The sequence below is a fragment of the Syngnathoides biaculeatus genome, chromosome 11, assembly GCF_019802595.1.
Source record: "Syngnathoides biaculeatus isolate LvHL_M chromosome 11, ASM1980259v1, whole genome shotgun sequence".
NCBI lineage: Eukaryota > Metazoa > Chordata > Actinopteri > Syngnathiformes > Syngnathidae > Syngnathoides > Syngnathoides biaculeatus.
The window spans coordinates 12,402,985-12,429,807 of record NC_084650.1 but is presented as its reverse complement, the minus strand read 5'-3'; the positions used below and the strand labels follow the sequence as shown (position 1 = coordinate 12,429,807).

Below are 26,823 nucleotides of genomic sequence, written 5' to 3'. Positions count from 1 at the left end.
ACTAATTTGTAGTTATCTGCCATGTAAAATGAATGATAATTCAACCCTGACTTCCTGTTTGGAGGAAATTCCCCGGATCGGAGCCCACCTTCTGTTCTTGACCGAGTTCTTCTTCCACGAGGGCTTAAATGCGATTCAGGGGACACAATGCTCATGAACACAAGGACGTTCCAGGCTGCTAACCTCACATGCAGCCAGGCTGGACCGCTTAAGGGGGGGGGTTGCGGCGGGGGTGTAGGTGGGCGATGACAACCCTCTAAAGGGGGACAAAGAGGTGGTTCTGCTCCAGCTATCCCAATGTAAACACCGTACCAGCAGTAACACGGGATCGCACGAGCACCCAGCGAGGACACGGCTCGGAATTAGGGGAACATAGCCCACCCCCCTACCCCCCCTAACTCCCACTCCCCCGCCTCCCCAAAGTGTGGGCACATATGTACAGAATACACACGCACACACAATCGTGAGGCAATTATAACTGTCTGCACTCCGAGTGACGGCCTTTCATGGCGCTCTGTCTCCAAGCCAAGTGGTTATCATGTATGCAGCCGACCATTAGGAAATGTCACACGTACGCAACATGGGGGCTTGATATTCTGGAAAGGATGTCCAATTAGACCTGATCAATGGCGGAGAAGTAAAAAGCATTTGGGGGGGGGCGGACGGACGGAAAAAAATTCAATGCTTTTTAATTTTTATCCAATTGATTTCCTCACTACTATTTCCGCTCTCTCGCCGTCTCTCGGGGCACTCAGAGATTGACGGGACCTCAACAAAGAGAGATTGTTGTTGGGGGGGGGGGGGGTCAGGGGGTGTGCTAATTAATTAATTAATTATTTATTTTTATAAGTTCCCCCCCGGGTGGTGACGTGCCCCGCGCATGTTACAGCAGACTGAAAATTACAGACCGGGAGACAGTGAGTGACACGTGAACGGAAGCTGAGTGGGAAGGGCTTGTGGGGGGGGGGTCAAAGTCAGCGGGCATGGGGGCGTTGGGCATGCCATCCAAACATGCCCATACCCCCCTTTGAAAGCCATGGCAACATCCCCCCCCCCCCCAGCCCCCACCACCACCTTCATTCACCACATTCCATTTGTACAAAACCGCCATATTAATAATGTACTCATATGTGCCGGGCTGTGATGGGTGTGTGTGCGTGTGACTAGTCGGGGGGGGGGGGGGTTTACTGGTCCATTCAAAGTTCCAATTTTCACAGAAACAATCTTCCAAACGGCAACAAATGACAGGCAATTCATCCCAGCGAGGGGCCCGAGCGCCCACCTCCCTGGACGTAAACCGCTAAACTCTCTTTTCCAACACATATCAAGCTTTTGTCACAAACGATGCACACACCCCTACTACTACACCGCCCCGCCCTTCTTGCTTCCTCCCTCCCAAAACCAATAAGTAGGGCATGCGGAGAGTAGGCCACTAAAGACCGGGTCATTATTGATTTGACAAGTGAGTGAATAATTCATCTCTCGTGGAAGGCATCAGCTGGGCCCCGACGGCCAGGTCCAACTAAACCCTGAACTACGGTTCTAACACTGGACAGAGGTCCGAAATCACATTCTGAAGGTTTTTGTTTTGTCTCGGACCATGACTGTCCCGACAACCTGCTGCTTACAGTCTCTGTGTTCCTTAAATGTAACCAAGCTCTTCTTTAAAGTCCATCCATCCATTATCTACCGCTTTTCCGGGTCGGGTCACGGGGGAAGTAGCTTCAGCAGGGATACCCAGACTTCCCTTTCACCCAGCCACTTCTTCCAGCTCTTCCGGAGGGATCCTGAGGCGTTCCCTAGCCAGCCGAGACACATAGTCTTTCCAGCGTGTCCTGGGTCGTCCTCGGGGTCCGTTTCCGGTGGGACATGCCCGGAAGACCTCAGCAGGGAGGTGTCCGGGAGGCATCCGGATCAGATGCCCCAGCAGCCACCTCATCTGGCTCCTCTCAATGCGGAGGAGTAGCGGCTCGAAACTGAGCCCCTCCCGGATGACCGAGCTTCTCACCCTATCCCGAAGGGAGAGCCCGGACACCCTGCGGAGGAAACTCATTTCGGCCGTTTCTATCTTTAAAGTCATCATCTTTAAATGGATTTTTACGGTCTTGATCTTGTCGCAGTCTACCCTTGTCTCGTCTTAGTCTCGGTCACGACTCGGTCTCGACTCCCAACAGTTTTGGTCTTGTCTAGGTGATTTCTGGTCTCAGACAAGCCTTGGTCTCGGGGAGTGTGTTCTTAGGCACAACAGAACTATGTACTTCAGGAGACCAAACCTGAGGTCCACCTCCAGTCTGTCATGTCGTCTAGCGCCCCGATAGAGAACACCCCAGTGCTACACCTCCGTGAGCCGTTTTATGGGAACTCCTGCGCCGGTTCCGCGGTCACCGCTCCCAAATGGTTGCATTTCATTTTTTTTTTTTTTTTTTAACCACAATCCCCCTCCCATCCTTCCAGATTTTGTATGATTTGCTGAGCCAAGTCCTGCTTAATTTACGATCATTTCCAGCTTCCCTGAAGCACTTGGCCAGCGGGATACAAGGACAGCTTTATGCACGGGTGTAATTCACACACTGATTGGCGCTGGCCCCAGCAACTGCCTCCCTACGCCGGAATACTGATTTACACGACGCCGCCGTGGCCGCCAGAAGAAGGAAGATGTCAGAAAACAGACACTTTTCAGGAGACGACTTGTAATATGCCATTACAGAGTCTGTCTCGATCGGGGGTATGTTAACAAGGAAGCAACCGAAACATACAAAGATTCCACAGTTGTATGGAATATAGATCCCCTTTGAAAATGGATGTGGGGTAAAATACGGTACACACCAGGGATCTGAAACGGGCGACCTGTAAGATGATATTTTGCGGCCCCGACCTTAACAGGAATGTTTCATGTTAGTGCGGCCCTCGGGTTTTATAGGAATGGCACTTTTACAGCGTTGCGTGCGCAGCTGACGAACCAACCAATCACGGTGGGGTATGAGATTGTCGGGGGTGTGACATCGACCGGGCTTCATGCAAGCGCGGAAACATTTTTCGGTGAGTGAACGCTACCATGGAGAGTTTTATTAGTAGTTTAGCACACAATGTATTTATGCCAGCGTCCTTGTTTATCTTGATTTATGTTAAAAATATTAATAATATTATGACTGAACCGACCAAACGCAATTAGGTTTGATGATGATGTCCCGGATTTAAGCATGTAAGATCTCGAGGAGAGGGAGGTAGTTTTATTATAAACTTCAAGCCCATGACTGCTATGACTTGCGCCAACGCCACAATGGAACACAAATTTTGCTGCATTAAAAATTATACTGTGGTGAGGGAGTGCAGGGAAACTGCCCCACGCTTACTCCTCCCCAGAACTGCCTCTGCGGGGAAGCCATGCTAGCTGCATGCAAGTACCGAAACACCAGACCGCTCCTGTGTGGTCCAGCAGATGCAGATGTCTGGCTGCAACCACGTCACGGCGGACAGTAAATCGACTGTGAACGGCAAATTAGGAGGTAAGTGGCCAGAACAAAAACAATGTAAAAACATTGCATTCATCAGCCAGGAGGAGGAGCCTATAGGATAAGATGTATCAATATATGTTCCATATTTTGTAATATCAGCAACAATTTTGGGGACAACAAAGCATGCTGCTGCTGAGATCTGCATGACAAATAATCAAATCAAAATTCCAGAATCTCGTTTAGTTTTTTTTTTTTTTTTAAAGGAACTATACAACTATACTCTCAATATACCAGTCGATCTACGTTCCTACCCTCACTTATGGGCGTGAGCTGTGGGTCGTGACGGAAAGAACAAGATCCCGGATACAAGGGGCCGAAATGAATTTCCTCCACAGGGTGTCCGGGCTCTCCCTGAGAGATAGGCTGAGAAGCTCCATCATCCGGGAGGGGCTCAGTGTCAAGCCGCTGCTCCTCCGCATTGAGAGGGCCCAGATGAGGTGGCTGGGGTATCTGATTCGGACGCCTCCCTGGTGACCCCGGGGACGACCCAGGACACGCTGGAGAGACTATGTCTCTCGGCTGGCTTGGGAACGCCTCAGGATGGAAGAAGTGGCTGGGGAAAGGGAAGTCTGGCTATCTCTGCTGAAGCTACTTACCCCACGACCCGACTCGGAAAAGCGGTAGATAATAGATGGATGGATGAACAAGATACATCTGTTAAAATTTCATACAAACTTGTAGGCTTCAATCTGTCACTTACATAGAAGTCATAACTGCAGTAAATATTGGTATAAAGAACGCTAATATGCAGAGTCACTGGTGATGTAGTGGTACACACGCCTGCCTTTGGTGTGGGCAGCGTGGGATCAATTCCCCCTCAGTGATGGTGTCGATATCTGCCCTGCGACTGACTGGCGACCAGTTCAGAGTGTAGTCCCCATTTCGCCCGAAGCTAGCTGGGATAGGCAACAGCTTTCCCGTGACCCTTGTGAGGATAAGTGGCTTTGATTATGGCTGGATGGAACACTAATATATATAAGACTCACATATGGACTCATATAAATAAGATTCAGTGGAAAAAACAGTAAGTACGGTGGTTACCGAGTGTGCGTTCTCTTAACAATACAGCGTAAACTCTGAGGATTTAATGGCGGTGTTTATTTTCTAAAAGCGGCGATCCGAATGACATCCAAACGGACTTCTGACTGGATGTCGCATCGCTCCAGCGACAAAATCGAGGAGAAGACGCCAGTGATAGCGAGGCCTTTAATTCCCAATCGCTGTTCCACGGCACGTTAGAGTTCATCGGCTAATCGAGTGTGCCGCAGGAAATCCTTCACTTTCGCTGCACAGCTCCTTAAAACGATTATTTATTACAAAGTGTAATGTATCGTTTTTCATCTAAAACGTGAACGGCAGACCAAACACAGGCTCTTCCGCTACTTTGCTGAAGATGCGAGAAAGTCGCCTACCTACAAGTTGACATTCACATAACAGAATAATAGCTTTGCGTTCAAGTAAATAAACTCAATTTCACATTAAAATTATGAATAAATTGAGATGAGATCAATACCGAAGTCTAAGTTACGAACGCGCTAAATTAAGGTAAGTGGTGGGTCTGCACTCTCGACGCAATTTTATCCATTTATTAAACCCGACAAACACACAAATCCAAAATGAAAGCACCTGCAAGGAGGAGACGCTAAACTTGAACAACGGCCAACCTGAGCGCAAATCCGAGCTCCTGACGTCACTCGCCAGGCCACGCCCCTTAATGGTACACATCAACACCAAGCCAGATTATTTCTTTACATTGCTTTTATCAGAGCTTGCATTCATATTTTACAATACATCCTTCCATCCATCCACTTTCTATCCCGCTTATCCTCACGAGGGTCGCGGGGAGTGCTGGAGCCTATCCCAGCTGTCAACGGGCAGGAGGCGGGACACACCCTGAACCGGTTGCCAGCCAATCGCAGGGCACATGGAGACAAACAGCCCCACTCACAATCACACCTAGTGGCAATTTTGAGTCTCCTATTAATGTTGCATGTTTTTGGGATGTGGGAGGAAAGCGGAGTGCCCACCCGGAGAAAAGCCGCGCAAGCACGGGGAGAACATGCAAACTCCACACAGGCGGGGCCGGGATCGAACCCGGGTCCTCAGAACTGTGAGGCCAACGCTTTACCAGCTAATCCACCTTTACAATACATATTTTCCCTGATTAAAATGCGAAACCAGTTGGGCTCGCGGATGGAATTAAACGGCAAGACGAAGCAGACCTAAATCCGGCGAGGTCTTTCGCAAAGCGGAGGCCGGGATGATTTGAAAAGGAAGCCACAATGGAGCTCATGTGAGAGCAACATGGCCGCCTCAGAGCTACTTCAATGCAATTCGACAATAACAAAAGAACTCCCGCCATTTATCTGACACTAAATGGAAGAGAGCCGCTCTTAAGCGAAGCTCCGGCGGCGGCGGCTTCCGGATCCGCGAGGCCGCGTTTTTTTTCCAATCTGCCCCCCGGACTACCTGCTGCGCTGCCAGCAGACGGCTTCTGACTCAGTGCTGCCCGCCTGCTCGCACCCTCCACATCGCGTCGTCATTTATATTCCGCCGGGAAGAAGATGTGCCGGCGCGAGATTCTCCGACGCCGCTCACCGCGCTGCCGGGCGTAAACAACGGACTCACTTACGCGGCCACTTAACCGCAGCCCCGCTCGCACCCACCCAGGCAGATTGTTGTCTTAACGAGATCCAGCGCCGGTGCAGCATAGGAAATTCTGCCTCAGCAACAATTTCAAGTCGTGATTGGCAATGTCAGAAATCCATTTCAGGCTGCTTGTCGCGGCGGTTTGCAACTGGGTCGTATTTGCACTTAGATCTGACAATTTTTTTTTTTTTTTCCAGGAAAAAAAGTACTTGTTTTTAAACATTAACCAATTTCTAGACTTCACGTCTGATTAATTCCACGTTATCGTGACTAAAACAAAAAAGCACTTTCCTGTGGAAAAAAAAATAATAAGGAATTTCAAGGATTATGAAATAGTGTGGGTTTTGTCTCTATGGCGCAGGTGTCAAACTCGCGGCCTGGGGGCCAGAGCCGTCCTACCACATCATTTTACGTGGCCCACAAAAAGTAATTATGTGTATGAACTTCCATATATTTTGCTAAAACCAAAATAGCCTTATGTAATAAATAACATTACTACTATTGCTTAATCAACAGTTGAACAAACTTATTATCTCATATAAAAAGTAGTTATCCATCAAGTCGTTGTGTGTGTGTAATATGACGATGAGGTAATTGAGCATTTATGATTTCACAGTCATAATGATCCTCTGAGGGGAAATTGTAACTACAATGTGGCCCGCGACAATAATTAATTTTCTAAATATGTTTTTTTGATGCATCTGCACCACGGTTGCTATTTGTGTACAACTCGAAACCATTTAAAGCTAAAATATTGTTAGCCCAATAGCAAAATCGCCCAAATAATCTTTTGAACAATTTAAAAAAAAAAAAAAAGTCATATAATACTTGATATCAGGGCTCAGCAACCTTTTTGAGGCCGAGGGCTACTTCGTGAGCACCAATCGTACGAAGGGCTACGTGACCCGTTTGCGGCAAATTTCAGACTCACTTCATTACACGTACATAAAATATTTTTGTTTTAATTTATTGTAGTAAATGACATTACAAGTATTTTAAAATGTTTAATTCATGTAAGCACGTCAGATTCAGAATTTAAAGCACAAATAATAGTAACAATTTGTGGGCGATGGTATTTTTAGAACATACCTCGTGGGCTACCATAAGAGCCAGGATGCCTCTCCCGTTAGCATTAGCATTTGTGCTAAGATTTAGCATTTACACTTGTACGAAATTTGTGGCTTCCTAAAAAAATAACAATAATAATAAATGAAAAGTTGTTGTTCTAACATATACACGTTACATTAGCATTTAGCATTTGAACGTTTTTAGCCCGACTATAAATTTGCCGTGTTCATTTTCTTCAGGTATTGAATTCAATTTACCCAAGATGGGATATAAAGATTTAGTCATAATGCGTCTTTTGATCAGGTGGTTTTCGTGCATCGGGCATGCGCATCGAGGCAAAACGGACTTCCCATCGGAGCAGATTCGTCTCATCTTTGTCGGGTTAACTAGGAAGCAGCTGTGTGGACGTTTCTTTCGTGTTGGCTTCCTTTCTTCCCCTCTCTACAAGTTCATGCTCACACACACACACACACACACACACACACACACACACACACACAGGGCCAGAGGCAACTGCGAGTTTCTATTCATGCTTCTCATTATCGGGCCGCGTCGGCCGTTTTACGAGGCCGTGTAAAGCGCTGAATAACTGCACTTTAAAATGCATCCTGACACTATTGCGTGGCCGTGGTGACGGCGAAGCCTTTCAGCGCTTCCGCGACGTCGTCGCACCGTTCGTTGGGTGCGTTTAAATGCCAGATTAAAAAAAAAAAAAAAAGAAGAAAGAAAAAGTTATTGGGGGGAGTCGCAAAGGCCAAGCCAAGAGGGGAAAGGTGAAGTTACACCAGAAGAGTTCTCCGACAGCCGCCCACCCGGCACCACTTTATGAAGTCGGACCGAACGACATTATACATGCTATGTTTAAGTGCCAACATAAAGCCGTCGCGCCAGATATCAACACATCATAAAATCTAATAAAGAAAACGACATCGAGCTACAAGTACACGCTGGTAAAAATAGCACGGCGGTGATGCATTCTTTGTTTTTCTTCGCTCTAACGGGGTTTATTAATTACAGGGGCAAGTGGAGTCGCTATTTCATGTTTATTTCAAATCTTCTAAGCGCGTTTCATGAGCGACTGCACAAACGCGCAAGTGTGCGTGTGTATGTCATTAAAAGACAATATCCAAGAAGGATCCAAGAAAATAACGCATCTTGTTAAATACCAAAATAATTCACATCTACTACGTATCGTAGTTACACTTTAGTGTCTACTGTTAAAAAAAAACAAAATAATTCAGATAAACAGATATAGATATATTGCTGGTATTTAACTTTCTCTTTCTTTTTTATTAAATCTTAACACTAACTTCTTAGACTACGGGGTACCAGTTTACAGGTCCACTGATGTCAGGCAACGTTCCCGCTAATTTTTGACGCGTCTGAGCAAACACGCTAAGCCCGTGAGCGCCCCCTCTGACCACATGAGCAACATCAGACGTACGCACTCCGGTTAATCGGTGTCATCCACTGAAGTCACATGGCTCATTAAAAGGTTCACATTACATTCCCATCAGAACATTTCATTAAGAACAATTTTGTGTTTTTTGCAAGCTTACACTGAAAATGTCAACAAACACAAACATACATTACAATACAAATACACACCGAGCCGACTATTAACTATAAATTTGAAATGTCGCTTCCAACTTTGTTTTTTTTTTTTTTTTTTAACCCACAATGATACCTCGTCTGTTTTTCTTGGTGTAAAACTGAATTATTGCTTGCAGAATATCTTTGGCAATGCATGTTGAAAGCTGAATGATGTACCCAAACAATTTTAAGGTTCATGTTATGTTGCCTCCTATATTTAATATACAGAATTAGCTTTTTGTGCACTGTATCGTCTGTGCTTTCATCCTCAATTAGGTTGTGCCAAGGTGGAATTTTAACATTATACACCATCTCATCCTGCACTTTCTACGTTGGCTTCAGACCAGACCTTTTTTTACTCAAAAAAGAGAAAAACTCATCCAGTTTCACCACTTTTTCTTCTATTATTCACATACCCCGGTGTTTGTAATTACGAGTGTACCCCTTTAAAATGGAGGGGGGTGCAGTGTCAGGTAAACTAGGAAGTAGAGTGTGTGGCCCGGTGTGGCTGAGCAGCAGGTTTTTGTGAGAGGCTAAAAAAAAAAAAAAAAAGACATCAGGCTGTAGTTCGCTCCGCTGGATTTGTTTTCCTCTGCGCTGAGAGTGCGCGACAAGTGCGCAAATGCGCAGTTGCGCAGCTCAGACGGAACATTTATCTCAGGTATAAATATTTATATCTCCACATTTAGCCAGATTCTTAGCAAAATGCAACAGGTTCTTAACTGACCTGTGCCCTTTGCCTCGTATTTTGGTGTAATCCCCCTAACTTCACGCAACGTGGTCGAGGAAGGATACGTAAAATATATTTTACGGGGGGCGGTTACCATCCGCGCCGACCTGAAAAGTTTGCACGGAGAAAGCTAAAACAGACGTCTTGGTTTTGGTGCTATCCGTATGCATTTTTTTACCTGGCTTGCATGCAGTGTACACAAGTGCGCATACGTGGCCCGAAGTGCCGCCACAATGCGAGGCGGCAGAGCAGTCAAAACACGGCCCGTCCTCGCGGGCCGGGGCCAAAGCGCCGCTTGAAGAGGTTCTTTTCAGGAGCTCCTTAATGTGGTTAAGTGATCTCCTCCACAATTGGGACAATCCGAGGGGCCATCCCTGGCAAGCGCACCAAAGCAAACGCCCTCCTGTCGCTCTTGCACCCCCACCACCCCCACGTCCTCGGGCCCCGTCACTTTCCATCTCAGCTTCTTGGCACGGATCCGGCAAAGCGATACCCAAAACATTTGAGCCGTGGATGGCCGATCGTGTGCAACCTTGACAGTAAAAAGTGCATTGTGATGACACGCAGCCACCTTTAATTATCCCTCCCAGCATCTAAGTGGCTCCTGTGTTGTTTATTGTTTGCGATTGGGGGGGGGGGAGACACATGATCCGACACGGTGACGGGGCCAGTTTGCCGGGGTAACGTCAGGCGGGGGTGACATGAAAAGCCCGTGACTTTGCGGAGGGAAGCTGTGTGAATAAAGCGGCGGGGGGTGGGGGTGGGGGGGGTGGGCGAGGTTGAGAAAATGCCAGACAGCGCCGATGCAAAACACGACAGCGGCGGTGGAGCCCAGTTGGCCGCGGGACAATTTGGCCGGCAGCGTCGGCAGACTTAGCGGTAACTCACTTTCAAAAAAAGAAAAAAAAAAAAAAAAAAAGACCGCCTCAAATTGCTTTTCTCTTGGTGGCGCTATCCCGAGGGGGGGTGGGGGTGGGGGGCAAATTGATGACCAACTTTACTTGGACGATACGAAGGCTTGATCCAAATAAATGGTGGCCATCAAAAGGAAACTTTAGCGCTAACCCGCTGAAAAGCCTCCATCCAAAGTGGCATAGAACTTTGGGCTCATCTCTCATGAATAGACGTGGCAAGGGTGTTGGGGGGTGGGGGTGGGGGGGGGGTCTTTTCTTTTTCTTCCATTCTAATTCTTCCTCCTTTCTCTTCTTCTCCTCCTTGGGCTTGTCTGTTGAAACATGTGGTCAGCTGTTATGATTCCATGTGGTCAGATGATCAAAGACTGAGTGGGGAGGTGGGGGGGGGGGGGGCTGCAGCAGTAATTGTCCCCCGGCCGAAGCCCATGCCCCGGCCCGAGATCAGGATCCCAGCAGGTGGGGCTGGGTCTGGGCAGCGGGAGGGGGACGAACATCCATGAGAACGGAGGGAGGAGAGGGTGGAGGAACGCAAGAGGCCCAGCCTGGCAGAAATAAAGACTTCCTAAGGCCTGCCCGCTGACAACAGAGCCCCCAAAGGGAGAGTGAAAAATGAAGCCTACACACACGGAGGGGGTTTCGCTCGGGGAAAGGGGGCCGCCATTAGGGAGAGGGCAAGATGGAAAAGCATAAGAGAATAGGATTATAATATTTGCTCAGCGCAAAGAGGAACAATTGTGCGCCCATTTCACAGTATCTTTACAACTGAGCCCGTGTCGAATCCAAGAAGGGATTTTTCTTTTTTTTTTTTTTAATGGGGGGGGGAGTAGAGGGTGGGGGTTTTTCATGAAAAATAGATGCCGTCCGCTTCACCTGCTAACCTCGGCTCGTCTCATCTAGCAGCGGCAAAAATAAACTTATTTGTCAGGTGTGTACGCAAAGACACCGGCCACGGACCGGGTCCAAATCACAACAGGTTCCCTCACCCGAGCGGGCTGACGTTAGCATACACAAACAAGAACACACGAGGTGGGAAGTTGGGGGAAAAGGGGATGGAGCGGAGGGGGGGGGGGGGGGGGTTCCTGCGCATACCTCCACCGCTCAGTGTTTACCTGCGAGCCAGAGGGAGCCGTGAAAGCTCACAGGTTGGACTACTTTGCATGTACGTGGGAGCCCGCAAAACACTCCTCACTGCTGTCCGTCATCTTGATTGCCCAGCACGACTCCTCTGCCACACCACCCCCACCCCACCCACCCCCAAAACACCCCCACCTTTCTACACACATCCTCGAGCAGATGGCTTTTTTTTTTTGTTTTGTTTTGTTTTGTAACTGTCTGCTTCTCTCTTCTTGCACCTCTGGTCGACCAAACTAAATCCCCACATAGCTAGGGCGGAGAGTTGCTGTTTTGTTTTTGTTTTGTTTTTTTTTTTGGGGGGGGGGGGTGTAAGATGGACAAATGGCTTGAGGTAGCGGAGCAAATAAAATGGATTAAGACGCGGCTTTTCACAGATACTTAAACTATTTTAGCGGTGCGCCGTTCACCCCCAATGCCAAAAAGATGCCTGCCTTCATAAACATCAGACACTAAATTAATATTCTGCATCCGTATACTAAGTACTATGTCGTAGGATACATCAAATAAAGCGTCAGACTGTATCTTCTAGTATTTTGTAAACAACGTCCATATCTAATTTTAAAACCATAACATATTTTCTGCACCATGAATCCAAGTGGAAAACAAATACATGTCAACACAAAAGGCTAACAAACCATATAAAATGTCATTAGATATAGGAGGAGTCCTGGGGGGTGTCGGGGGCGGGAAAAATATGAAAAAGAAAAATCAAATGTCACCTCTTGGCTCCATCCAGCCAAAGGTTAAATTCTTGACTCCCCGCTGTCGGTCGTCATTAAGTTGCCTAGCAACCCGCTGCAAGCTATAATTAGCTTGGCAAAAATCAAGATTTCCATTTTGTTAACACAAAAAACACTTCTGAAAAGTGTCACATGTTCTTTGAAAGAGACTCCAAAAGGCGTATGTTGAAATATGAAAGAATTTTTTTTTTTTTTTCTTTTGGCACTTTGACTGTCACCGCTGAGTGAAATGCGCAGCTGCTATAACATATTAAAAGTAATAAAAATGCCAAGATGGCAAGGCAAAATAGCAACCTGTGAACATCCTTCAAGTATTATTAGCTCGGTCGCCGCCAACTTTTTTTTTTGTTTTTTTTTTTTTTCCCCGCCGCTTCTTCGATTCCGCCATGTTTACAAGGGCGACAATCCGGAACGGAGTATTAATTTATTTCTGATGCACACAACAGCATCCATCCGCCCACTCAGTCATAAAGTCACGGGTCGGTCGGTGCAGCGTAGAAACTGTCATGGGAATAACGTGTTTTTTGTTCTTTAACAAAAAATTAAAATGAAAAAAAATGAAAAGTTTCTGTCAATGAAACTATTCAACTTTGACTATGTCCAGCGAATAATAATATCTTGTGATGCAAATTTAGATTTTTAGACTGATGACGGCTGATTAGCGTGTCAAAGCAAGCCCATAATTTCCCCCGAACCTCCGCTGAGTGCTTCTCTACAACTGTGGAGCGCCATAATGCTGCATATATCCACTCAAACTATTAAACATCTGTCAAAAATTATTGCTCAGTACCAGAATCTATTGAGGTGACTTTTTCCTGGGTGGCTCTATGAAAATCTTCATCATTGGTTGATTTTGGGCAGATTTCTAATTGTTACAGCTTTACTTTCATTTCACAATATTATGTATTTGCATTACAAATTAACGTTAAAATTATACTGTGAAAGTAATTCCAAGATAATTTATTAAGTTACATTTTAAGGCTAAAGTCCCAATTTTTTTTCATTTTCGTAGTCTAAAAACGTAGCCAACTCTCACTCAAAGAATTTTATTTTCAGCGTGAAAAAAAAATCCAGAATTCAAATTAATATCTTTGTGAAATCCGTTTTAAAAATCAACATCCATTTGAATATAGTACGCTGGAGTCGCGATTGTTTTTATTTTACCACATGAATCCACCATATTGCCTATTTACTCCGTTTTTTTTAATACACTAAAACTAATTTAGTTCTTGCTGCCCCATTTTCAATGGGCTTAACATAACATAACATCTATCCATCCATCCATCCTCACAAGGGTCGCAGGGAGTGCTGGAGCCAATGCCAGCTGTCGACGGGCAGGAGGCGGGGTACACCCTGAACTTGCTGCCAGCCAATCACAGGGCACATAGCAGAGATAATCCAATCCAATAATCAAGACGCTGATAAGGTGACACGTTGATTGTACAGGTGTGCCTTTGGCTGCCCACAATAAAAGGCAACTGTAAAACGTGAAGCTTCACTCCATGGGGAAGTGGGTGGGGGGTGGGGGGGGGGTCCTTTTTTAAAGATAGCTGGGATAGGCCCCAGCACTCCCGCGACCCTTGTGAGGATAAGCGGTTCTGAAAAAGGATGGATGAATGGATGAATAGACAGGGGCAGGGACAGGTATACAAATGGCTGTGAAGGAACAGGTTCGAGTCTTGTTGTGATGTCATCTGGTCGCAAAGACGGCTTCCAGAACCGCGAGGCCAGTACTGCGTCGCCATACTATGGCGGCACAGTATTCGCGAGCCTGACGCGGCCAATTCCATACCGCGGAAAACTAAACTGCAGGTGATATGAGCGGTCTGCATCCCGCCTCCAAGATGGCGTGCAGTAGAAACAAGGATGGGAGAACTTTTTGAGTGCAGTACGATGCAAACGTGAAAAAGTCAACAACTCTCATGAGTCGTTCAAAGGTTTTTTTTAAGAAATCAGACGCACTCTCTTTGCATTGTGTACGTGTGTGAAGTGTTTTCAGCATCTGTTCAACCCGTCGAGGGTTTTAACAAAGATGAGGAAGATTCTTTAAGCTTCCGGCTTGCTCGATGGCGCAAGTTTTCCTTTCGCCGGATCTCACCGTCACTCACTGCGGAGGCAGAGGTGTACCGTTCAGTTCTTAGAACTTTCTGGGGAAACCCCCAAAAGAGTGACAATCACGAGCGCAAGGACTTCAAGAGCGTGTCTGCCGTCTGTTCCCGGGGAAAACTGTTGCTCGACACGCACAGGACTTTTAAAAAGGTATATACTTAGCAGTATTCTTCTTCTTCTTTTCCTTTCGGCTTGTCCACCACCTTTGCGAACACCGTTTTAAAAGTCTGAAAGTTCTGCAGGATTTCAAAACACCACGTGTCACAGAAGAGCCCCGACGACGCTTTTTTTTTTTTCCCCCCACCCAACCAAAAAGTGTTGCGATAATTTTTACAAGAGAACGCGCGACGCTGCGTCAGAGGAAACAAATGAACGTGCTGAGAGTTATTAGCATCAATAAAGCAACGTTATGAGAGTAGCCCATGAATTTTTATGGCGTTTTTGTGCCCGCAACTTTCCGGCGTCAAGCACTTCACTGACACCCCGGCAGGTATCACGCGTCACTAAAAGGTCCCCTTTTGGTCCCCCGGTGATTATCTTAACACGGAGCCGGTTGGACGCGCGTCACGGGTCACGCCGCAAAACAGACAAACTGGCCGGCGAAGCGTTTGCTCGAGGAGAAGTTCGGGTGTCCTGACGGGGGCGTGGCCAGAAGACAAAGGCGGGGGCAAAGGGGAGACCGCGACACCGCTGTCTGTTGATTCTTTGGAGTATTTAATTAGCGGTAATCCAATTGAGGCACACGGCTTCCTGTTAAGAGAGGTGCAAAGGTTCGAAATAAACAGCTTACGGTACTATTAAAGCCCACAGATATAGTCGACATCCTGTAAGGAAGATAAACCGCTGACCTTGCTGATACAATGAGCATAAGCCCACCCCCCCCCAGTCTAAGATTCAAAATGAACACGTTTATGGCTCGGACATAAAACAATCGTCACAGAGGTCGAGAGGAAGACCGGAAACAAGGACCGTGGATCAATCTTTTATCGTCGATGCAACAGACGCTGGGCGGCTTGCTCGTGAATAAATGTGACATAACAGTGCGAAAAAGTGTCATTTGCTGGATAATTCGAGAAGACGAATGCAACAGTGGTGCACGCACTCTCCTGAACTGACCCGAGCTCAATTATGTCATACAGAAAAGGTCAAACGCAACAAAACCAACAATGGCAGAAGAGTAAAGTGGTATATGCTGTCGCAGTTGGGGGCGGTGGGGATCTGCATATGTCCACAGTGATCAATTTCATCATTTCTCACAAATCCATACAATTGGTCTGTCCGCGCAACAGCTTGTTTTTATGTAGCGTTGAAAACAACAAATGTATTAACGCTTTGGCGCATTTAAATGGACGATAAGTGTCTTAAAACACCCGCTCTGCCCTCACCCTGCGGGAGCCGTGCAGATCGTGTCGCCTCAAGATTGAAACTCTGGATGTTTTTTGGGGTTTTTTTTTTTTTTTTTTTTTAGACAACGACTGAAAATAGAGTGAGAAAATCTGTTTTGTTCAAAATGGGGAGGAAGAAGGAACGAGTCAGAAAAAAGTAAATTGTGTTCAGATTGATGAACGCATGTTAAAGTGTTTTGTCAACTTATATTTCTTGCATCACTTAAGGCTTTAAGACTTTTGAGAAGTGGGAAAATACTGCAACTATAATTGGTAATTTTTGCCAATTTTTGTCTGGTCTAGGTGGGGCGACGTTTTAATCAATGACTGAGGAATAAATTAGCATTTAGCATTTTTATTTCAGCAACTTAAATTAGTGATTAAACATGATTTTGGGGTGTTTTGTTTTGGGTTTTTTTTTTTTTACTCCAGTGTGCAACAGTATACAATATGCCACGTAATAATGCCATGTTCATTTTTGTAATTTCCTAAAAAGTAGCGATTTTGGAAATACAAAAATATACAGGATAGGGCCACTGAAACAAAGCAAATAGTCCAATTGAGCATCATCTGAGCCGTCTGTGGTGACACCGACTGTCACCGGCTCGTAATTTTAATCCATTTCTGCTGAAGCGATATCTCGCATTAATGCAGCCGCGAGCCAAAGGTGTCAGCTTGCTCTCTGTCTCGGAAGCATCCAGAGAAGCAGACGTGGCCGTTCTGGTCCAGAGCAATTCGGTTCTATTCCATTGGTGATTTAAGCGCAGTCAGTCTGAGAGGCACAGTTGGGCAACAGTTGGTTGATGCAGAAGGCGTGGGATTTATTGAGGAATAACTAAAGCTGAGTGGTTAAAAGAAAGGAAAAAAAAGAATAATTATAAAATAAGCCTCATTGCCGCGAGGATGGCAACTACGGCCTTAGTAAACAACTTATGGCAAAGCACCCGGTAGTGCTGTAAAGACAGCCCCGTGCTAATCACTGCATACCAAAACTAGCTTAAACCTGCGTGAGGTACTCGGGAACAGATGTGTCCGATGCCCCTGCGCAACGCAACGCCGTCGCTCGCATTTGAGCGACTAAAAAGGCCCACGCTATCCAAATACGGTCAAGCCTCAGTTTTCGAACGTCCCTTTTTTCAAACGAAAATTTAGAGATTTTTTTGCTTCTGTTATCGAACGAAAATCGGTACTCAAACGCCCCCAACAAAACCCGGAAATAATACATTGCGTGAGGCCAGACCAGCTGACCCACGACGCGCTTTGTTGTGAATTCCCACAGCACCGAAAAATCCTGGAAAAAACAATGCGCGCGGCGCAAGCAGTTGACCTACCCACGCACGTTCTGTTATTATTATGTAAAGTATTTAAATAATTTGAACTATACATGTATTTCTACTATGCAATTTATTATCAGGAAAAGCTTTAAAAAATGCTTTAAAAGCCTAATCTTTTTTAGGCTTGGAACGCATCATTTCTTGTTCCATTCATTGTAATGGGACACATGGATTCGGTTTTCGAACAAACCACTTCTCGAACCGTTTTCTGGAACGGATTGTGGACTGTGTTTAGGCACAGCACAGGTCAAAACGGCTTAAGTTTGACATCTATGTGTTTGTCGAGTGAATCCAAAAGGTAACAAACACCCAAGACTTTTGGAACAATATTTATTATTTTTAATGTAACTGTGGCTGAACTAGCGAAGCTTGCATTTATTCCCACAACACAGGTTGAATTCAGAGGATTGGGTGCGGACGACCAACGGAACCTAAAAATGTTTTTAAATTAGGACCCGTGTGAGGTTGTGGATGGTTATTTTGTCAGCCAATCTGAAGTTCACCAAGTAGCAGAGGAAATAAAAAGGCCGAAGTTGAGAATTTGTCGAGTTATACTGTTTCAATGTTAATCAAAATGCTTTTTTGACCACATTTTATTCAAAAAAAATTCTGCCACATAAAAATGTTCCATATAGACGCAATTTTTACAACAGAAAAAAAAAAAAAACAAACAAAAAAAAAAAGAATCTCTTCCTCATCCATTGTCCGATTTTCAAAATTCTCGATTCGTTGCACTCAGGTTAAAAGTGGCAACACCAACCAGACTGCTTTTGGGTAATCTTGTCACACTGCTGCTGATTGAGTCTCGAAAGAAAACAGCTGGCAATACGTGGTGGACGTCTGCTTTGAAAACGGCTGGATGTGAATGAGCTGTGCCAGTCAAAGAAACAAGCGCGATCATCTTTGTAACGGATCTGTGCCGATGTACCTGACGTGTCAAGTGAAGCGAGTTCAAGAAAAGTCAGCGAGAACTTTCGGTGTCCCGAAGGAGGACTGCTAAGAAGACAAAGGCGGGGGGGGTCAAAGGCCAGTGTGACACCTCTGTCTGTTGGCTGCAGAGCATTTAATTAGCTGTAATCCAATTGAGGGCACGCGGCTTCCTGTCAAGAGAGGTGCAAAGACTTGAAATCAACATCACGCTCGACCATTAAAGCCTACAAATACAGCCGACGGCCTGGAAGGAAGATAAACCGGTAAAACTCTTTGACGAGATGAACGTCGTACGCAGGTGAGCGCGGAAAGAAGTTTTGTCCCGACGTCTTCACGATGGCAGGAATGTTTTTGGGAAAAGTTGGAATTTGATTACATGTACGTGAATCCGTCTATGCCAGCAATTTGTAGTGACACGCAGAACAATGGACCTTTCCGACCTGTCAATCGCTCGTACAATAATAGCCAATCAGATCGCCGTATTGGGTGTCAAACTCATTTTTGTCACGGGCCACATTTTACTTAGGGTGGCCCTCAGAGGGCCGTGACTGTGAAACCATAAAAATCTTTAACTGCCTCATTATATTTACACATGAAATCTTTGAACTGGTTTTGGATTCAGAAATCAAGGGTAATGGGTTTTCCTACCGTTGTTGTTTGGTAACACAAAAATGCTCGTCATAACTCATTTATGACATGACAATTTGAAATTTTAGGACAGATTTTAACAAAAACGATGGAAGTTGATACACTTGCTTAGAAAAATCACGCGGGGGGCCGGACCTGGCCCCCGGGCCTGGAGTTTGACACCTGTGTCTTAACCCCTGCTTTGACACGCCCCTCTGGCCGTATTATCCCACAAGCAATGCTGGTTGTCAGTAGCGTGCGCTTGGAAAAGTTAATGTTACGAAGAAAATGGTCACAAGGGGCCCGCTTGATTCATTTTCCAAAGCTTAAAAGATAGTTGACCAAGTGTCTATATCAACAAAACACAAGGCTGTAGGTTCGAGGGTAAGTGAGGGAGAAGTATCTTCTCTGAGTTTGATTGAATTATTATCAGTGCCAGAGAACAACTTTCACTTTGTTAGCGTATCACTGACCAGCTGAATGAAGCGTGTAAGTTTTATGCCAAAGAGACGGGTTAGCGATGCGTAAATGCGCCACGTCGTGCAAGTGAAATGTCGATTTGCCCATTTGCATCACATCGGAGTCCTAAGACAGAGCACTGGGTTCCATTACGAGCCAAGTCAAATGAATACACCCACTCACTTCTTTGGACTACAATGATATTACTCGTGATCTTTCCAAGTAAAAAGTACTCACCCTGCTTTACACGCGCAGTACGATTCCACTATTTTATCCTGTTGGATTTCAATATGAAGTTTGTGAGGCGTCAAACGTTTTTTTTTTTTTTTTTTTGCATCGATCGCCAACATTTCGCTGTAACTCTGCCATCGCGTCCTGCTCCGTCTAAAGTCTTAATTCCGTGTACGTATCCTTGCGTGAAATAGTTGAGACCTCTCTTTAGAACTCTCTTGGACAAGTCTGACGCATTTGGCAAAAAAAAAAAAACCTACCGCTTTATGATCCGGAACACGCAGTAGAGAATCGACTTCAAACCTGTTCTGTTCAGTCGCCATTTCGGAAGCTTGTGGGACGTGGCTAAGGGGGCGGAGCTTAAGATCGCCATCGGAAAGGTCCATTAAATGCTCTTCCACTTGATGGAAAAAGGTCAAATTAGCCTGTGTAGCCACCTTTCTTCACGAAAGATTTCACCCGGTGTCAATTTGTGAGTCAATTGAGACAAGATCACCACCATTTCGAAATCTATAGCGAGATAAAATTGACCAAAAATAAATTAATATTCAAATTAATTAATAACTAATAAATAAAATAAAATGCATTTCATTGATAAATGTAAAAATTTTGATACGCGAGCTTCGGATCCTTTTGTGGGGGGGAAAAAAAAATCTAAAAGACTTTCGGGGGCGCTGGAATAGATCACTGGCATTTCAATTATTTTCGATGAGGAATATTGATTTGATGTACAAATAAATGGAGTTGTAAACACTATTTGCGAGTCGAGGTGCCACTTTATGCGCCTTGGCTCGCTAAAGGTTGTGCAAAAGCCATAAATAAAATAACAGCTGCATCCCAACCCAGGCGCAAACCCTGGCATTAACCAAAAAGTGACAACTGTGTTTCCTAGGTTACGAACATACCGTCCCCCCCCCCCGCACATCTTTGCCATCTTCTTTGTATCACACCTATCATTAAGCAAAATAATCATTTACCGGCGCGAACGGTGACAAGCGACAAGGTCAAAAGGAGCTCATCGCCGCATTATCGTGCGATGTCGCCCGAGCCGCAGGCCCCCGTGAGCAAGTTTGTGGCGGCGCGTGTGCCCGCAGACAGACCGCCGCGCCGGAGAGTCACCAAAGCTGCCCAAAACCTCGCCATCACCCCGACTCCCCTTCCTCCCGTGACCGTCTGTGAGCTGCGCTCTCATAAACAGAAACATCACTGCGTGGGGAGTTTCCACGTGGACACCAAAAACTCGCTTAGACCAGGAGGAGCGCTGACCCGCTTTGAAAGTGACGAGACTTTGGCGAGGGGTGGAGTAGGACTCTTGGAGCCAGATGGTTCCGAGCTAAGCTCAGAAGAAGATTGAGACCTGAGGCCAGGTGACTTTTTTTTTTTTTTTTTTTTTGACAGGTTAGCGGAGGAGCGCCATCATGGTTTAGATAAGTATGAGATGTGCGGTACGCTGTTGCATGAAAAAAAAAAAAAAAAAAAAACACAAAATGATAGCGTGACTTTTATGTGCGCGTAAAAATATACGCAAATCTGCTTATGCGTGTCCGTACGGGTCGATTTTGACGTGCGGATGTAAAATGAAAGGAAGGCTTTGTAGGATGAAAAATGATTATCCTCCACATTTTCTTACTTGTAGTGCTTCTTGATATTTTTTTCCCCCCCGTCTGGTCTGCTTTCCCGCCTCTATTCACCTCCAATCTCTCAACGAGAAGACGACGGCAGCCAAAGAAAAAAGGATTTTTTTTTCTTTTTTTTTTTTTTTTTCGCTGTACAAGTTGAATATTAAGTTCAATCGCGAGCTTTTAAGTTCCCTCGACTGGAGGAAGACTTCATTGGCTACATTTGCAGAAGCTAATGAGATCCAATAGAAGGAGCTGTCCTAACCTCGTGGTTTTTTTTTTTTTTTTGTGTGTGTGCCGCGGCTATAAAGTGTCGACACGCCAAATGTTCAAATGTGCTTTTGTGTATAAAAAAAAAAAAAAATGAGATGAATCATTTTAAAATTTTTTCGACTAGCGATGTGGCCTATCACCTGCACAACGCTACTGAAGATTTTTTTTTTTTTTTTTTTTTTTTTTTTAAATCTTGTCACGAGCAAAAGTAAAAATAAACAACATAAGCATTTCGAATGTGAAATGCGGTGGCGGCAACATCACCGTTTGGGGCGATTTGTCTTCGGGTGGAGGGAATTTTGAACAGTTCCAAAGAGCCTTCAGCAATAAAAAAAAAAAAAAAAAAAAAAAAAAACAACAACAAAAGCAAAGTAAATGTCAGGAAAATTACAAATTACAATTACAAATTCATTTTGGGTTTTTTCAGAGCAACTTTAAATTGTGCCAGGTGTGTGTTGACTCCTATTTAAATTTAAACGTGTGTGGTTCAACCATCTGTTTTTGTTTTTTTATTGGGGGGGCGGGCGGGGGGTTACGTTTGTGCAAAAAAAAAAAAAAAAAATTGGAATGATGACAAAAAGTACACATTTTGTTTCATCGGACCACAATAAATCCTCCAAAACCCATGTAGGGTGACATGAACATTTCAGAAGAGTAGGCAAAGCTGGCACAAAACCCTTTAAGTCACAAAAAGCCTACTAGAACATCTGACCTTTTTGTGGAGTGAATTAGAGGCGCTTTAAACGGTAGCAGCAGTGTGCCAACCATTAAACACGACTTTGAAGGTGAACGCAGATGCATTCTCATTGTAAGAGGATGTGCACACTTTTGCAAACAGATCATTTGTTGTCACTTTCCCTCTATAAAGATTTTTTTTCCCCAAATTTGCCTTGTACAGGTTATAGGTTAGAATGGTTTGAAATGGTCTAGTTTTGAAAATATTACAAAAGAATTGCCATTTTATTAGGGGTGTGTAGACTTTTGAGCTTGAATGTACTGGTTATCACCACCAATCACGGATGGGTCTCGAGCAGGGGTGTCAAACTCATTTTTCTTGGGGGACACATTTTTAGGGTTAACCATAACCCTAATATTTACTCATCTCATCATATTTACATCATCAATTTATGAACTAGTTTTGGAGTCAGAAATCAAGGGTACTGTGTTACAACTATTCATGGCTGGTGACACAAAAATGCTTGTGACATCGCAACTTTATCATTTATGATGTATGACAATTTCAAATTTCGGCCCAGATTTGGACTGGAAATTGAGACAGTGGATTTGGCTTCGGGGGCCACATAAAATCACGTGGCGGGCCATATCTGGGCCCCCGGGCCTTGAGTTTGACACCTGTGGTCTAGAACAGATCCCTGCGATCAACCAGTACACTGCACAGTGACGTTCTATAAATAATACAGAATGAACAAATATGACTTTGGCAGTGCAGTGTGTTTACTTTGTATACACACGCACGAGTGATGTAATACACGAACAGTACTTTTCTGTCATTGCACTTGAATCATAACTGTCATTGTCATCATAATTCTTCGCACTTCTACTGTCTTACATGGTTCCTTGGCCGATAGAGGTCTCGTCAGGGGTTCAAACCTGTATTTTACGTATTTCAAGGGCTCAATCACCGGAGAGCGGGCCGCCCCGCTGCATCGATCGGGGACGCTGTAGCCAAACCTCCCGTTAATAATTAACCAGCGTATTAGTCTGGGAGCGGCAAATCCGTTCCGCGATCACTCCGACGAGTGGAGACGGCGCGCGTTTGCTCGCCGGAGATAAACGTGCCCTTGCACTGATGAGCGCTTCATACGAGGCCCAACCGTGCGCACGGCCGCATTGGCCGTAATCTCAAACGCGCCCGCCGACGTGAGCAGCTCGAAGACGCCGAGCTACACGGCACGACCTGCACGCCAGTCTCCGTCGATCTATCCAATCGGCATCTCGCACGGCGGCGGTGCCAGCGGGGCCAATCGAATGGCACGGAAGCGAGACCCCATTTCCCCCACCCCCCCCCCCTATCCCCCCTCCTTCCCCAAACAGGAATGCACACAACAATCCAGCTGTGATTCTTGGACCTCATCCAAGCAGCCTGTCGGGGCCTGAAATGTAGAGCAAGGTGGCGTCTGCCGGTGAGAAGATAAAATGCCAAAATCCAGTTGCATCACGGTTGCCTACTACTAAGAAGGATGGCAAAAAAAAATAAAATAAAATAAAATGAAAAAAATCATAAAAATGTTTGAATTAAGCACCAAGCTCAATATTTAAGGAGGGCACCACGATAACCAATCCATATTGTACCATACAGGTACAAACTGGAGCAGTTGTATTACATGAAAGAGAATATGAGTAATACTGATTTTAGTATCCTTTAGGTCTCACTCTCTCGCTCACAGTTGTCCAAATAAGAACAAAGCGCGACTTCTGTTTGAAATTTACTGTGAAACTGACACGTAAAAATAGATCATGAAACATCGTGAAAGAATTTAAACACCCAAAACCTTTATGAAAGTCTGCTCGCTTAGACTTGGCCAATGTTCCCTCTAAGCTGCGCAACTGCGCATTTGCGCACTTGTCGCACACACTCGGCGGAGATGAAAACAGATCCAGCACAGTGAACTACAATCTGACGGGCTTTTTTTTTTTTTAATTAATATTTTTTTAAAAACACGGCTGCACACTGCCTCTCACCTGGCCACACACTCTACTTCCTAGTTTACCCGACATCGCCCCGCCCTCCGCTGTTAAAGGGGTACACTCATAATTAAAAACACCGCCCACTACCAGTGTTTTAGTTAGAAAGACAGTCTGGGCAACATAGAGCAAAGACAAGTTAGACATGCCGCTTATGTTTATTCTTGATAATGATGGTAAAAAAAAAAAAAAAAAGAAAAAAGAAATATCCGAGTATGTGAATAATGGAAGAAAAAGTGGTGAAACTGGACGAGATTTTCTCTTTTCTGAGTGAGAAAGATCTGGTCTGAAGCCAAAGTGGAACCTGCAAGATGAGATGGTGTATAATGTTAAAATTCCACCCTGCCACAGCCTGACGGAGGATGAAAGCACAGACGATACATTGCCCAAAAAGCTAATTCTGTATTTTAAATACAGTAGGCAACATAACATTAACCCTAAAACTGTTTGGGAACATCGTTCAGCTTTCAACATGCATTGCCAAAGATATTCTGCAAGCAATAATTCAGTTTTATATCAAGAACAACAGACGGGGATATCATTGTGGGTTAAAAAAAAATTATTAAAGTTGAAAATGACATTTCAAATTTATAGTTCATAGTTAGCAATGTATTTTATTGTTTGTTGACATTTTCAGTTAGTTTGCAAAAACACAAAATTATTAAAAATGTTCTGAAGGGAATGCGAATGCTGTAATCGGAATTTTTGAATGAGGCATATGTAACTTCAACGGATGACAATGATCTGACCACAGTGCATACGTGTGATGTTGCTCACGGTGGCCAAAGGGGGCGCTCACGGGCTTAGCGTGTTTGCTCAGACACGTCAAAAAAAAAAAATTAGAGGGAACGTCGGTCTCGGTCACGTCTTTGGAGGTAGCAGGGCCAATAACGCCATTAAGCAGAACTTATCGGATGGAAACACGCCAAGTCCGTCGCTATGAGCGGTATCGCGGCTGACCTGGGCTGAACTTGCTGTATTGTACCATTTGATGGAAAACCCCAACTCTGTAGGGAGACTGTAAGGGAAGCCGAGCGGCGCGGAGAGAATAGCGGCAGCCAAAGTAACAGAACCACTCTCACACAGAGATTTGGCCCAGATCAAGCCAGAGAGATAAAAGGAGAGGATTACGCTGGCGGACTCACTTGAAAGTCTCCTCTGACTCTCTGCCACTTCTACAAAGTCACCTCTGACAATGAAACCATCTGTTGCTATGCTGACGCATCCAAACGACACAATAACAACAACAACAAAACTTGGGAAATGTCCTTTTTTGGACATTTTCAGCGGCTGAAATGTTGCGGTGACTTACAACTTACTTACTTACTGGGCTCAGTGTCGGTGTACCGACCCCCAAGATGGAGGCCCACCATTTTTGTTGAACCCTGTCGACCCGGATTCAGCACGAGAAACTATTCTGGCCTTCCACAAACTATGATTGAGGTACTCTTTCTGCTTCTTTTAAATGATTGTGGTACTTTGTCTGCTGTGTTTTTGTGTGTACCCAAAACTTTGAAATAACATTTTCTTACCTGTGTCCGAGGAGCATGTGACTGTCTTCCGTTTTTTGCAACCAGGAAGTGGAAAACTTGAGCCACTCAATTTGCACTCCTTATTTGGTAATGCTCCAATTGGGCTGTACCAAATAAGACCCAAGTTTAGGGGACATACTGAGTGACAAGCACTTTTACAAAATTATTACTCAGACACTTGGGGCATAATTTATCACATTTTACAAGCTTTAAAAGTATGATCCTTCTGATGAAGTTGTAGCTTTTAATGTTCATTTTAGTATAATTTATTTAATGTATTTTAATGCGGGCGGCACCTCGGTCAGCTGGTGAAGTGGTGGCCTCACAGTCCTGAGGTACCGGGTTCAATCCCGCCCCCGCCTGTGTGGAGTTTGCATGTTCTCCCCGCGCTTGTGTGGGTTTTCTCCGGGTGGGCACTCCGGTTTCCTCCCACATCCCAAAAAACATTCAACATTAATTGGACACATCAAAATTGCCCCGAGGTGTGATTGTGAGTGCGGCCGTTTGTCACCGTGTGCCCTGCGATTGGCTGGCGACCAGTTGAGGGTGTACCCCGCCTCCTGCCGGTTGGTTAGGGTTAGCTGAGATAGGCTCCAGCTCTCCCCGTGACCCTCGTGAGGATAAGCAGCAAAAGAAAATGGATGGATGGATGGATGGATGAATGGATGGATGGATGGAGGGATTTTAATGCCAAATTAGACTAAGTTGGGAACAGTGGATCAGCTGGTAAAACGTTGGCCTCACAGTTCTGAGGTCCCGGGTTCAATCCCGGCCCCACCTGTGAGGAGTTTGCATTTTGTCCCCGTGCCTGCGTGGGTTTCATCCGGGCACTCCGGTTTCCTCCCACATCCCCCCCCAAAAAACATGCAACATTAATTAGACACTCTAAATTGCCACTAGGTGTGATTGTGAGTGCGGCCGTTTGTCTCGATGTGCCCTGCGATTGGCTGGCGACCAGTTCAGGGCATACCCCCTCCTCCTGCCCGTTGACGGCTGGGATAGGCTCCAGCACTCCCGCGACCCTCGTGAGGATAAGCGGCAAAAGAAAATTGATGTATTTTAATGCTAAAGTAGACCAAGTCGTTCCTGCTGCCACAACATGAGCGCAATAGGTTAAAAAAAAATCAAAATGAAGATGATCTACTTTGTGTTTACATCAGAATCGAGTGAACGGTTTCGCAATCACAACAGTTCATAATTATAAATTAAACTTTCAGTCTCCGGGACGTATAACTTGTAGGTTACAGGATGTTTGTGCTAAAAAGTCTCTTAGTG

At 45.2% G+C, this 26,823-nt stretch overlaps 1 protein-coding gene across 4 annotated transcripts in view; it reads right to left on the bottom strand.

Moving 5' to 3' along the window:
• The window catches only part of zic6 (zic family member 6), a 96,803-nt gene extending 71,184 nt beyond the window's left edge, over positions 1-25,619 (bottom strand). For all 4 annotated transcript variants that reach the window (XR_009797181.1, XR_009797184.1, XR_009797183.1 and 1 more), the window contains exon 1: positions 25,549-25,619. The gene's annotated coding sequence lies outside the window, so the exon portion shown is untranslated. The remainder of the gene's footprint in view (positions 1-25,548) is intronic.
• Between the last annotated feature and the right edge of the window lie 1,204 nt (positions 25,620-26,823).